Source organism: Chiloscyllium plagiosum, chromosome 3 (assembly GCF_004010195.1).
Source record: "Chiloscyllium plagiosum isolate BGI_BamShark_2017 chromosome 3, ASM401019v2, whole genome shotgun sequence".
NCBI lineage: Eukaryota > Metazoa > Chordata > Chondrichthyes > Orectolobiformes > Hemiscylliidae > Chiloscyllium > Chiloscyllium plagiosum.
The window spans coordinates 56,645,508-56,661,360 of NC_057712.1; the positions used below are offsets into that span (position 1 = coordinate 56,645,508).

The 15,853-nt window shown below is 41.0% G+C and overlaps 1 protein-coding gene across 1 annotated transcript in view; it reads left to right on the top strand.

Moving 5' to 3' along the window:
- xkr6a (XK, Kell blood group complex subunit-related family, member 6a) overlaps positions 1-15,853 on the top strand; it is a 517,053-nt gene that overhangs the window by 460,610 nt on the left and 40,590 nt on the right. The gene's annotated exons all lie outside the window — the stretch shown is intronic.

Genomic DNA, 15,853 nt, shown 5'->3' on the forward strand with positions numbered 1-15,853 from the left:
GAAAGCTGTGATTAACACACATTTTAATTAACGGAAACAGGATGTGGTTTTCTGAAAAATTGCAGTGTAAACTTTAGCTGTTGGTCCTGTCTGTTGCTATTGCCATTTTAAAGCCACATTGTTAATGCTGCCAGTTGCTTTAAAATGTCCACTATTCTCATCCACTTTTTCTAAGAATCATAGAATCAAAGAGCTCCTAGAGCATGGGAAGAGGCCTTTTTGGCTCATCAAAACCACACTGTTCTTCCAAAGGGCATTCCACTCAGACCCAGGCCCCCACCTAAATTTCTAACCCCACATTTACCATAGCTAACCCACCTCGTCTGCACATCTGCATTAGTGGGCGGCACGGTGGCACAGTGGTTAGCACTGCTGCCTCACAGCGCCAGAGACCCGGGTTCAATTCCCGCCTCAGGTGACTCTCTGTGTGGAGTTTGCACGTTCTCCCCGTGTCTGCGTGGGTTTCCTCCGGGTGCTCCGGTTTCCTCCCACAGTCACAAAGATGTGCAGGTTAGGTGAATTGACCATACTAAATTGCCCGTAGTATTAGGTTAGGGGTAAATGTCGGGGTATGGGTATGGGTGGGTCGCGCTTCGGCGGATCGGTGTGGACTTGTTGGGCTAAAGGGCCTGTTTCCACATTGTAATGTAATCTAATCTTTGGACAGTTTAACATTTCTGTTTGTGTTAGCCTTTGCTTCACCTCTGTATTACAGAGGTGTCAAATTTAGGCCTCTTTGATGTGCTTCTTGTGGCACAGTGGTAGTGTCCCTACCTCTGAATCAAAAGCCTGAGTTCAAGTCTCACCTGCTCCAGAGGTCTGAAATAGCAGGTAGGTCATAAAATACATAACCTGCTTTAAGACTCAAGTTAACATTAGAATCAGCTATTCAGAACCTGGACTGCTCATGGGAGATATACTGGTTATATCAGAGCCACAAAATTTTCCAATAAATTGCCCAAGATTTAGAGTAGGCATAACACTGCAGTAAGGTTTTGCACATTCTGTCCCAGTAAACCACATGGGAACTGAACAAGCCACATCAGTACATTGAGTCAACAGTCTCCTCCATTTGCTCTCAATTAACTACTATCCCAGGAACATCATCACCATTTTCTGATTTGCCTTTTGTTTATTGCTAAATCTCACATGAACGAGTCAGATAAGTGAGTGTTTAAATTGCTGTCCTGCTCTTATTAATAAAATGGTCTTATTAGTTATTTCTGCCTGTGAGTGCTCTTTTTGAAACAAAACAGACCAGTTCTGATGAAGAGTCATTAGACTCAAAACGTTAAGTCTGTTTTCCTCCCATAGATGCTGCCAGACGTACTGAGTTTCACCAGCATTTTCTGTTTTTATTTTAGATCTCCAGCATCTGCAGTTCTTTGTTTTGTTTTTATGCTCTTTGTGATCTTGGAATCGTCAATATTTTTAAACAGCCCAGTGAAGAATATGATGGTATAAAGTGTCTGATACAGAAATATTTATCCATGAATTTCAAATCTAAAAAGAAAGGTGATTTAATCATAAATATTTATGAGAAGGATTTAAACCAACATGAGTTTTCAGTTGGATTCCTACTTAGAGCAGATCAACACCACGATTTTAATCACAGGCTTTGTTGTCTTGACCCCATCTGATTTGAACAAGTGAGAGTATGCTCAGAAATGAGATAACATAGCAAAAAAAATCCAGAGCAAATTCCAGATTAGAAAATATTCAAACACATGGGGTTTATGACTAGATTAGATTAGATTCCCTACAGTGTGGAAATAGGCCCTTCAGCCCACACCAACCCTCCGAAGAGCAACCCACCCAGGCCCACTTCCCTCTGACTAATGCACCTAACATTATGGGCAATTTAGCATGGTCAATTCACCTGGTTTACACATCTTTGCACTGTGGGAGGAAACCGGAGCACTTGGAGGAAACCCACGCAGGCACGGGGAGAATGTGCAAACTCCATATAGATAGTTGCCCTGGAATCGAACCTGGGACCCTAGTGCTGTGAGGCAGCAGTGCTAATCAATGAGCCACCATGTCGCCCCAGTGTTATTTTAAACATGCTGACACAATAGTTGAAGAAAAGGTCAATTTTCTTAGCTGTCTCTACAAAGTACAGAAATTCATAAATACATAGACTGCAAACCAATAAAATTGAAGAGAAATAGATAGACTTTAAAAGTAAAAAGCCAACAAATGGAGTGATTCTTTTCTGTGAACTGTTACCCAAATATTGGCAATCTCCTGAGGAATCTTACTCTCATTTTCTCAAGGTAGTATCAGTTATCAAAAGGAAACTGTGGCTACACAGAATAGAGTTCTCTGACCCATCTGTGAATCTAAACCATTGTTTGAGGAGGACATTTGTGTGCTTGGTGATTATTGTCCTGCTCAAATGGCTCTACTTGTTAGAATTGCTGCCTTCACAGAAAGGTGACATCAGCCATGAGTGAAGGAGATAGATTTTGTTTTTGAGCTGCCATCTTTTAATTTTTTGAGAGGCTGATTAGTAGAGAAATGGTTGAATGTTGGAAGAAAAATGTATTGTGACAACTACCTGCAAACCTGGCTGAGACTTGCAGTGGTGATCACTGATTTGCAGAACATTCATAAACTTATTCCTTCTGTACTCATAAATGTTGTTAGTTTTGTTAGGATGAACTGGCACTAAGTTGGCATAGGGGCTATTAAAGTTTGTGGAAATGAGTGGTTTCCCTGGGCACAGGGAATAGTTTGGCATGGAGGGAGTAAGGAGCCATGAGAGAATGGGTGGGGACATGGTTGACATGATTGGAGCATGAGAAGCGAGTGGAAGAGTGACATGGTGTGGAGCGGTAGGCTTAGAGGTCCAAAGTTGGTCTTTTAAACTGTGCACATCAGCACCCCACAGATCCTGTGACTATTTGTTTCTGAGGGAGGTAGACTGACTCCAGCATCTGCCCAATACCTGTAGAAAGTACATCTGGCCATCTGAAGCAGACATGCAGAGCACACTCACCTCAGGAACAAAAATTCAGGTGTTCGTATTTGCCAACTTTCATGTGAAGTACCTTAAGTTATTATTATGTTACACTGGCTATAAATCCAAGTTGTTCACAAATGAAAAATTTATATTGTACATATAAAACATGTATAGTTTCTAGGATTTCACTTAAGTGTCTGTATATTTTACATTCTGTTCCAGTTATAGACACAGTTTAGCATAAAATCAGAATTGTTCTGTGAATTCTACCAATCATTCATTAAACAGTTAGAAATGCTAGTGACTAGAGTCCAGATGTTCCTGTTGGATGAGCAAAATGTGAGTCAAGATCTTTTGCAGTTTCGCACGGCCTAGGATTTCCAACTATTTAAACAAGAAATGGGTTCTGTGAGCCGCTTGGGATGCTCAGGACAGAGTTGGAAGACTGTGTGTGTACAACAGGTTGGTAAGAAGGACCACTGAGATTCTCAGGATGAATAAGCAAGAATTCATAGAATAGATGAGGTCAATTCCACAATATGTGCTGTGTATGCATGAGATACTTCTGAGGAGTTTTGGCCAAAGCCACATTTTATGATTGTGTCCTTGTACCAAGCAAATCTTTCATGAGAAGTTACTAATTTTTCCAGTTGAGATAAGATGTCAATGAACTGATGTACCTTAGCTTCTGAACGTTGGAGCAAGTATGTTTTATCTTTGAACTTTAACAGATGTGTGAGAGGCAGTACCACTGTTGTGTAACCATGATATGGACATGCTGGTATTGGACTGGGGTGAACAAAATCAGAAATAACATGACACCAGTCACTTCACCTGACAAAGGAGCAGCACTCCAAAAGCTTGTGATTTCATATAAACCTGCTGGGTGACGACCTGGTGTTATGTGACTGTTGTGTAAGGAGCAGCAGCATCAGTAGCTCTAGTTAACTGAGACACAATCAGTGTATATTTGGCACCTGATGGAGGTGCTTGACACCGAGTCTTGTGTACGAGACTCTTCTGAAAAGCAAACTTTCTCTCGTAGTTTGTACTCATCGACGTGTGAAGCAGTGAGTAAACAGTGGCACTTACCCTGGCCATAATCGGGACTGAATTCAGCTTCTTTTCAACCAACCATGAGCATTGACGTCCATGGTGAACTTAATCAGTCAGGATAGGCTCATTTTGTATCCCAAAAAAACAGTATTTGCATATTATCTTGTGGGCCTGCAGAAGAACTTCAAGAGAGATGGTATCAAACATCTCCAGAGGTGGGTAGAAGATACCAGCAAAAGAGATGTTTCTGGTTTACTGGATGTAAAGACCTGACTGGATACTTTTTTAAATATCATATCGAGAAGTTGGAATATGAGATGTCCCAGCCAGCTTCAGAACTTCCTACTCATAAGATTTGCATCCTCATGTATGTATATGAAATGAGGAAGTTAAAATCATATGAGACAGCTGCCATGCACTAAACAGATATATCTCCAACCTTTAGACTGATGCCACTCTTTGACTCAAAAAATCAATTCATCCATAGTGATGTTTCTATTTCAATGCAGATTAGTTGTCGATCAATGAAATGGAGCAAGTGGTTAGGTTTTTCTTAATATTTAATAGTTTGACACTTTTATAAAATATTTCTGGAGTATTTGGAAAGGCGAGGACTCATTTAGGATAGTCAACGTGGCTTTGTGAATGAGAAATCACGTGTCACTTCTTTAAAGAAGTGATGAAGAAGATTAATGAAGGTAGAGTGGTGAATGTTGTCTATATGGACATCTCTAAGGCATTCAACAAGCATACATAGTAGACTGGTTAGCAAGGTTGATCATATGGAATACAGGGAGACCTATCCATTTGGGTGAAAAATTGACTTGAAAGTAGGAGACAGAGGGTGATGGTGGACAGTTGCTTTTTGGACTGGAAGTCTATGACCTGTGGTGTGTCACAAGGTTCGATACTGGGTCTAATGTTTTTTGTCATTTGTATAAATAATTTGGATATGAATATAGGAGGGATGGTTAGTCAGTTTGCAGATCATAGCAGGACTTATACACTTTATGGTAATGGTTGTTGCCAAACAAAGAGTGCAGTTTCCTAATTCCTTGAAAATGGAGCCACAGGTAGATAGGACAGTGAAGAAGGTATTTGGTATATTTGCTTTTACTGGGTATTGGAATTGGGAGGTCATGTTGTAGCTGTACAGGACATTGGTTAGGTCACTTTTTGAATACTGCATTTAATTCTTGTCTCCCTGCTATGAAAGATGTTGTGGAACTTGGAAGGGTTCAGAAAAGATTTACAAGGACATTGCCAGGGTTGGAGCATTTGAGCTCTAGAAAGAGACTGAATAGGCTCAGTTTATTTTCCCTGCAGTATTGGAGGCTGAAGAGTGACCTTATAGAAGTTTATAAAATCACAAGGAGCATGGATAATGTGAATAGCCAAAATCCTTTCCCCAGGATAAGGCAATCCTAAATGAGAGGGCATAGGTATAAGCTGAGAGGGAAACAATTTAAAAGGGACTTAAAAGGCAACTTTTTCACACAGAGGGTGGTGTGTATGGAATGGGCTGTCAGAGAAGGTGGTGAAGGGTCATAAAATTACAACATTTAAAAGGCATCTGGATGGTTATAGGAATAGGAAGGGTTTAAAGGGATATAGGTCAAATGCTAGCAAATGAGACTAGATTAATTTAGGATATTTGGTTGGCATGGAAGAGTCGGATTGAAAGGTCTGTTTCCATGCTGTATATCTTTGTGACTCTGACTAAGTCACAGTCCAAAACATGACATGACAGCTTGCCCAAAAATATTTCCACTGTTTTGAATACATTATGGCACTTTTTAAAATTTATTCATGGGATGTGGGCTTCTCTGACTGGGATTTATTGCCAGTCCCTAGTTGCCCTTGAAAGGGTGGTGAGTTCCCTCACTGCACCATTTGCTGTAGAGATGCCATTAAGGATTGAGTTCCAGGATTTTGATGCGGTGTCACTGAAGGAACAGTGATATATTTCCAAGTCAGGATGGTGAATGTCTTGGAGAGGAACTTACGGGTTGTGGTGTTCCTATGTTTCTGCTGCTCTTGTTTTTCTAGATGTTACTAGGTGTAAGTTTTCATAGAATCCCTACAGTGTGGAAACAGGCCCTTCAGCCCAACAAGTCCACACTGACTCTTCGAAGAGTAACCCACCCAGACCCATTCACCTAATACTTTACACTTCCCCTGACTAATACACATAACCTACACATCCCTGAACACTCTGGGCAATTTAGCATGGTTAATTCACCTAAACTGCACATCTTTGGATTGTGGAAGGAAACCGGATAGGAGAAATGAATATTTGTGGGTATGGTGCCAATCAAATGGACTGCTTTGTCCTAGATGGTGTAAAGCTTCTTGTATTGTCAGAGCTGCACTAATCCAGACGAGTGGAGAGTACTCCATCACAATCTTTATGTGTACTTTGTAGATGGTAGGTTCTGGGGAGTCAGGAGGTGAGACATTTGTATTCCCAGTATTCGACAGTACTTGTATGGCTAGTCCTGTTCAGTTTCTGATTAAGAGTAATCCTCAGGCTGTTGATAGTGGGGAATCAGTGATGGTAATGTCATTAAAGGTCAAGGGATGAGAGATTTACCTTGTTGGAGGGATGACTATTACCTGGCACTTGTGTGACGTGAATGGTACTTGCCACATATTTGCCAAAGCCTGGATATTATCCAGGTTTTGCTGCAATTAGACATGGACTACTTCAGTGTCTGAGAAGTCATGAATGGTGCTGAACATTATTTAATTATCAGTGAACATCTCCACTTCGAACCTTATAATGAAGAGAGGTACATTGATGAAGCAGCTGTAGCTAGTTAGTCCAAGACTCCTGCCCCTGAGGAACTGCTGCAGAGATGATCTGGAGCTGAGATGAATGAACTCCAACCACCACCACCATTTTCCTTTGTGCTGGGTATTAATCCACCCCATATAGAGTCATAATTGCTCCCAACTCTCATTGACTCATGTTTTCTAGAGCTCGTTGCCATATTTGTTCAAATGCAGCCTTGATATCAAGGGCAATCAAGGCTTGTGGCAAGTTCTGAATTGCGTCTTCAGCGCTTTGATTGGAATGTTGTCAGAGACCATAGCTTTGGCAGTATCCAGTGCTCCAACCATTTCTTTATATCACACGGACTGATTAGAATCATTTGAAAACTATCATCAGTGATACTGGAATCTCTGGAGAAGGCCATGATCACCCACTTGACATTTCTGGATGAAGATTGTTGTGAATCCTTCAGCCATGTCTTTTGCACTAATTGCTGGTCTCCCCCATTGCTGAGGACGGGAATAATTGTGGAACTTCATCCTCCACTGAGATGTTCAGTTGTCCAACACCATTCATGACTGAATGCGACAGGATTGCAGAATTTAGATCTGATCCATTGGTAGTGGTATTGTTTAGCTCTATCTATCACTCACTGCTTCTGCTGTTTGTCATGCAAATAGTCCTGTTTTGTAGCTTCACCTCATTTTTAGGTATGCCTGATGCTGCTTCTGGCATGTCCGATGCTGCTTCTGGCATGTCCTGCTATGCTCTTCATTGAACCATGTTGATACTTTGGCTTGATGGTAACGGTAGAGTGGGGGATATGCCATACAATGAAGCTAAAGATTGTGTTTTAGTGCAATTTGGCTACTGCTGATAATTTACAGTGCTTCTTGGATGCCCAGTCTGTCGCATTAAACATGCTGATAGTTGCATAGAACACAATGGAGGGTATTCTCAGTGTGAAGAATGGGACTTTTTCAGGCTCAATAGGGCTGTGTTTGCTGTCTTCACTTCCAGTGCTCTAGTCAATGCCTTATAGTCCGATTTGTTTCATTCCTTTTTTTCTATTGTAGCGATTGACACAACTAAATGGCTTGCTATGCTATTTCAGAAGGCAGTTAAAAGTCAACCACATTTATGTGGGTCAGGACACCGATGAAAGATGACAGTTCTCTAAATGGCATTAATGAACTAGATGGGTGTTTGCAACAGTCAACAATGGTTTCATGACCCCCATTAGTCTTTTAATTCCATATTTTTATTGAATTCAAATTACACCATCTGCCTTAGTGGGATTTGAACTCGGAATATTACTTGCATTTCTGGATTACTTGTTCATTGACAATGCCACTAGGCATCATCTCCCGATTGGACAAGGATGTTAATGCATGTTATTATAGAATGGTATTCTAAGTATGATTAACATGTCTTTCAAGAAAGAACATTATGATCAATCATTGCATTAAAATCATATCGACATTGCACTATATCATTTTGTAGTGACATTTGAAGTGTCAAACACTTCAATTATCCGCCAAAATGTCCCTGGCTCCTCAGCAGACATCCCCCAGTGACCTTGAATTCATTAAGGTTTTTTTTTAATTTGGCTTCTAAAATCTACTGTAGCATCAGGACAAATACTCAAATTTCTTGTGGTCATCATAATGGTAACCTTGCCTTCAGAAAAGTGGATTTTGCACACAAGATATTCCCAATTTATGAATAGTCCAGACAAGAATAGCATGGCTTTTGGAAAACAGAGGATATTTGGTTTGCAGCCAAATATTGTCACAATTTCAGGTTGCCTGACTCAACTTCACCCTCTACTGCCTGATAAAACTTAAGCCTCTTAATTATTGTCATCTGTGTTTGACAAGACTACTTTCATTACATTGCAATGTTGAAATAAATTATTAAAAATACATATTTTTCTCAAGACATTAATAATACATACTAAATATACTTTTTAATGTTCTACTTCAGGTTTACAGAAACAGAATACTATTCTTCTGTTTCTCAGATTCTCCCTGTTCTCTATAATCAAGTTGCCAGTTGTGAAACTCTAACTTTCTGATAGGATGAAATGGTAATAGTGCAACCTGCTGTGAAAGAGTTATTTATTGAGAAGGAGCTGGCAGTCACATGTAATACACCCCTTGCGTTATCTGCCAAGTTACCAAATAGAGAATATCATTTACGGTAAAGTAGCTGACTGAATATAGCCTCTTTGAAAAGAATAACAAAATATGTAGCATTGAGATCAAAAACTGTTTGGCAGTCGTCTACATGCTGACTGCCTGCTTGAGATAGCTGGTAGTGTGGATTGATATCCTTTGCAAAAACTGAATTGCACATTTTGTGTTACTTAAAAGACTTTGTGAGATTAGGAACCTAAGATCTAGATCTAGATATCTAGCTTTATTCCACATTTTCTGCTTCTTGCCACATTTCCTTAACTTGATTCACATAGGTTGTATGACTCCATTGCAGCCTTCAAGCTAGTTTGCATTTGTAATCTTGAGTATTTATATTGAGTCACTGTGGGACACTAGTGTAGTTAATTTCCATTTTTAATGTTGCAGTGAGGAATTCAGAGCAAGTACTTAATAGTTGTTAATAATGAAAGAAGTTAGACATTGTCAGGCTTCAAGGCCTGTGCACAGCTGTGAGCAGATCCGTGGGGAGGATTTTCAGGTAACAAATCCAGACGTATAGGCTCCCCAGATGTTCCGCAGAGTTAACTGCAGGGTGTTTAAATTTTTCAAAGAGGTTTCCTGTCTGACATCATCATTTGGGTGGGGTGGTATTGAACGAATTGGATATTGTGGGGACATGAGATATACAACGAAAAAAGAAAATTTACAGCCCAGGAACAGGCCCTTCGGCCCTCCAAGCCTGAACTGATCCAAATCTACTGTCTAAACCTGTCACCCAATTCCGAAGCGTCTGTATCCCTCTGCTCCCCACCTACTCATGCATTTTTTCAGACGCATCTTAAATGAATCTACCGTGCCTGCCTCTACCACCTCTGCTGGTAACACGTTCCAGACACCCACTGCCCTCTGTGTGAAGTACTTGCTGCGTGTATCCCCCTCAAACTTTTCACCTCTCACCTTGAAAGCGTGACCTCTCGTTATTGAATCCTTCACCCTGGGAAAAAGCTTATCCCTATCCACCCTGTCTATACTCTTCATGATCTTGTAAACCTCAACCAGGTCCCCCCTCAATCTCCTTTTTTCTAATGAAAACAAACCTAACCTATTCAACACCTCCTCATAGCTAACACCTTCCATACCAGGCAACATCCTCGTAAACCTTCTCTGCACCTTCCCCAAAGCGCCCACATCCTTTTGGTAATGTGGCGACCAGAACTGTACACAGTATTCTAACTGCAGCTGAACCAATGGCTTGTATAATTTTAACACGATTTGCCAGCACTTATACTCAATACCCCGTCCAATGAAGGCAAGCATACCATATGCCTTCTTGACCACTCTATCCACCTGTGCAGTAACCTTCAGGGTACAATGGACCTGCACTCCCAGATCTTTCTGCCCATCAACTTTTCCCAAGGCTCTTCCGTTCATTGTATAATTCGCTCTAGAATTAGACTTGCTTAAATGCATCACCTCACATTTATCTGGATTGAACTCCATCTGCTACTTTTCCACCCAACTCCCCAGTCTATCTATATTCTCCTGTATTCTTTGACAGTCCCTTATGCTTTCTGCTACTCCACCAATCTTTGTGTCATCTGCAAACTTGCTGATCATACCAAAAGTGCCCTCTTCCAGATCATTTATGTATATCACAAACAACAGTGGCCCCAGCACTGACCCCTGTGGAACACCACTGGTCACCTTTCTCCATTTCGAGAAACTCCCTTCAACTACTACTCTCTGCCTCCTGTTACTCAACCAGTTCTTTACTTCTCTAGCTAAAACACCCTGCACACCATGTGACTTCACTTTTTCTATTAATTTACCATGGGGAATCTTATCAAATACCTTACTAAAGTCCATGTATATGACATCGACAGCCCTTCCTTCATCTATCAATCTGGTCACTTCCTCAAAGAACTCTAGTAAGTTGGTAAGGCACAATCTCCCCCACACAAAACCATGTTGCCTATCACTGATAAGCTCATTCTTTTCTAAATATAAATAGATCCTATCCCTCAGTACCTTCTCCAGCAACTTTCCCACCACTGACGTCAGGCTCACTGGTCTGTAGTTACCCGGAATATCCCAACTATCCTTCTTGTGCAGGGGGACAACATGAGCTACTTTCCAGTCCTCCGGCACCTCACCCAAGTTTAAGGATGCCACAAAGATATCTGTCAAGGCCCCAGCTATTTCCTCTCTTGCTTTCCTCAGCAACCTGGGATAGATCCCATCCGGTCCTGGGGATTTGTCCACCTTAATAACCTCTAACCTACCCAACACATCTTCCCTACTTATGTCAACGTGATCCAAACTAATCAAATTTCTATCTCTAATCTCAACATTCATCATGTTCCTCTCCTCAGTGAGTACTGATGCAAAGTAATCATTCAGAATCTCACCCATTGTCTCAGGTTCAACACATAGCCTTCCTTTAGTGGACCAATCCTTTCTCTAGTTATCCTTATCCTTTACCTTCTTATATATGCTTCTTATATAAGAATAAAAGGCTTTGGGATTCTCCTTAATTCTGCTCACTAAAGCTATTTCATGACCCCTTTTAGCCCACTTGATTCCTCGTTTAAGACTGGTCCTACTCTTCCCATATTCCTCCAGGGCCCATTCTGTTCTTAGCTGCCTAGACCTTATATACACTTCCTTTTTCCTCTTGGCTAGTCATACAATTTCTCCTATCATGCACGGTTCATGAATCTTGCCTTTTCTATCCTTTGCCTTCAATGGGACATGTCTATTTTGCACTAGCATTAATCTATCTTTGAAAGCCTCCCAATTATCAAATGTAGACTTTCCTTCAAATAGCTGTGTCCAATCCACATTTCCCAACTCCTGCCTAATTTTGATATAATTGGCCTTGGCCCAGTTTAGTACTCTTCCCTTCGGACCACTCTCATCTTTGTCTACGAGTATTCTAAAACTTCCAGAATTGTGGTCACTGTTCCCAAAGAAATCTCCCACCACAACTTCTACCACCTGTCCTGGCTCATTCCCCAGTACCAGGTCCAATATGGCCCCTTCCCTCTTCGGACTAATGACATACTGCTATAGAAAACTCTCCTGGATGCTTCTTACAAATTCTACTCCATCCAGACCTCTGACGCTAAGTGTATCCCAGTCAATGTTGGGAAAATTAAAATCTCCCATAACCACTACCCTATTGCCTCTACACCTTCCTATAATCTGTTTACCTATTTGTTTTTCTACCTCACACTCGCCATTGGGAGGCCTGTAATACAGCCCCAACAGTATAACTGCACCCTTCTTAGTTCTTAACTCCACCCATAATGCCTCATTACCCAGCCCTCCATAGTGTCCTCCTTTAGCACAGCTGTGATATCATCCCTGACCAGCAATGCAACTCTTGCCCCCCTTTTACTTCCCTGCCTGACTTGTCTGAAGCGTCTATATCCTGGAACATTTAGTTGCCAATCATGCCCTTCCTTCAACCAAGTCTCTGTGATTGCAATAACGTCATACTCCCAGGCACCAATCCAAGCCCTAAGTTAATCTGCCTTACACAATATACTCATTGCATCAAAATAGATGCATTTCAGGCCACCAGTTCTTTTGTGTTCATCTGCTCTCTACCTACTGTTCCCCTTATTAATGCTATCTTCATGATTCTTACAGTCCCCAGTTTCCACCTCGCTGTCTACTTGTCTTCTCTTCTGGTTCCCAGCCCCCTGCCACATTAGTTTAAAACCTCCGCAACAGCAGTAGCAAAACTCCCCCCAAGGACATTGGTTCCAGTCTGGTTCAGATGTAGACCGTCCATTTTGTAATAGTCTCACCTTCCCCAGAACTGGTCCCAATGTCCAATAAATCTGAACCCCTCCCTCCTACACATCCATCAAGCCACGTGTTAATCCTGCCTATTTTTTATCATTTCTACGCTGGCTGGCACATGGCACTGGTAGTAATCCCGAGATCACTACCTTTGAGGTCCCCCTCTTTAACTTCTCTCCTAGCTCCCTGAATTCTTCTTTCAGGACCTCATCTCGTTTATTTTTACTTATACCGTTGGTGCCTATATGCAAAGACAACTGGCTGTTCACCCTCCCCTTTTAGAATGCTCTGCAGCCGATTGGTGACATCTCTGACCCGAGCACCCGGGAGGCAACATACCATTCGGCCACAGAACCGCCTACCTACTCCCCTTATAATAGAATTCCCTATGACTATGGCCCGATGAGTCTTTTTCCCCGCCCTTCTGAACAGCAGTGCCTGCCACGGTGCCATGATCTTGGCAATTGCTGCCCTCTCCTGGTGAGCCATCTCCCCCAACAGTGCTATTCACGACCTCCTCAGCATTGCAGATGCTCCTAATTGAGTCCATCCGCAGCTGCAGAGCCATCATGCGGTCAAACAAGAGCTGCAGCTGGATACACTTCTTACAAGTGTAAGAGTCAGGAACGTCAGCCACGTCCCTGAGCTCCCACATCAAGCAAGAGGCACATGCCACGGGTCTGAGGTCCCCCTGACATTGTAAGCCTTAGCTTTATATCAACTAACTAAAACCAGACAATGCACTTAAATATATGAAAAAGAAAGATAAAGAAAAAATAAAAGCCTTACCTTACAGAGTCTTTTTCTTCTGGTTAGAGGAGGGGAGACGGGAGGGAGATACTATACGTGTAGTATCTCGGGTTTAGCTGCTGCCCAAATATATATTAAGTCCTTACCTTCCCGGCACTCTCCTGGTCTCCACCTCCGCTTTGTCTCCCGCTGCTCCCAGACTGGAAAAAATGGGAAAACGTACCCTTCCTGGCAGCCCTCGCTTCACTCCACCATCTCTCCTTGCCGCTCTGTCAAAATGGATTGGATATAATTGAGGCAGATCAAATATTGTTGGGATTTGGAGGTCAAATGATCACACTAATCCCCTTCCGAGGATGCACGCTTGTTGGGCCTACTGCTCTTTTCAAACTTACAGAAATGCAATAAAGGCCTTTACTTCGTTAACCTGACAATTATCAATTCCTTTTTTCTCCCAGGTTCTAGAGTGCTGTGATTCCTAGCCTCCATGAAAATTAAAAATCCAGTTAAAATGAAGACTCATAGTCTCCTTAATAAAAGATTTCATTGATGAATCAACCTTCTGATAGTGAATTGGTCACCCTTCCCCTCTGAGAACTGCAGGTGGCTGGACTGGGGGTGGTTTGGAGGTGGGTTAGGGTTACTACAATTTCCCATCTACACTCATCCTATCTCAAGCAGTGAAACTCTCTTACAAAGCTCTCTCATGCAAGACACAATTTTCCAGTTAAATATGTTTACTTACCTATCACGCATAAATTGCTAAAATCTGAACACTAAAAGCATCTACGGTATACATTTATTTTTCTGTGTTTTTAAGAAAACTGAATTCAATAGACCACTCATTCCAATATTGAATATTTTATCAGTCGTTGAAAAGTTAAATACTCCGGATTATTGTATTTAAATGTGTTCTGTGATGCTAATATCCCAAATTAACCTTAGATTGTGTTATTAAATTGAATGAACATTAGTGAAATAAACAAATGCCATTTGCATTGCTTACACCAAAATGTATTCTCAATATTTTTAATCACATCTCACTTATCACCTGTATATTGAACAAAACTTAAATATACTGTCATAACCATTCTCAGATTTATCAAAAAATGAATTAGGACATCATTTGCCAGCTCTTTTTCACTTTTGTTTGGAGTCCTAAGACAAAAAAAAATACCCCTAAAGTAAATACATGCACTTATTTTCTAATCAACAGCTTCACCACTCAAATGTTATTTCACATCCACCCAATACAAGAAATAGTGAAGTCTGAGTACTCTGTACAACTGGGAAATCAGCTCCTACACACCAGCCATTGGTGTTGCATGTACCTGGGCTGGGGGAAGGGGGGCGGGGGTATATACAAAGGAATTATTTTCTTTGGGAGAATCAAGGCCAAAGAGATATAAGCTTAAAATTAGAATTTGATCATTTAGAAGTGAAATCAAGAAGGACTTTTGAACTTCAACAATTGTTGAAACTGTTGTCCTATTTCCCTGGGTGTTGGAGGTTTCAACACTGAAAATGATTTTTGTTAGTTAAGTGCATCAAGGAATATGGAGTAAAAAGAGTTAAAGGAAATTGAGGAGAAGATCAACCATGAGCTAAGCGACTGATGGAACTCAGAGGGCTGAATGACCACATCAATTCCTTATGTTTCAAATTAATAACAGTGGAAGTGTAAAAAAAAACTGTTCTATTTCCCTGATATCATCAACATGTTTAAAGTGGTAAGTATAGAGAATGATTAAGATAATTGCATTGACACATTCTGTGAAAGTGGACTGAATTTTCCAAAATAGCCAGGTAATTGGCACCTAACCTGATCAAGAATGGTTATGAGCGGTTCACTATCACTGTGGGTCATTTAAGTGTTGCAGTGTATAACTTATTATCTGTTGTATTTTCACTTACAGCAATGCTGAAGATTGATTCTCCCTCATTAAAAAAAAATCTGTCCAATTGAAATCAATGGACAAGAAATTGAGTTTTATAATGGGACAATTGAACTGCTGCCACTGCTTTTGTACAATTAGAAGAGTAAATCAGGTGGGGGAAGAAGACTTTCACTAACAGCCAAGAACTGACAGTGTATGGACAGCATTTAAACCATTTTCAGGACACACATGAGTATCAAAGGGGCCTCAAATTAACAGTGGAAATGTACCTGCATGGAGGTGCTCAGCAGAGAAGCTCTTGTTTGGTGGGTGAAATGTTGAAAACAAGCTTGCAATGTATCAGAAGATGACATAAACTTGTTCCAGAAAAAGAAAGCAGCTAAAATGTATCTTTCTTATGTAATCCGTATAAACATTGCTGGTTAAGGTGTTCAAAGAT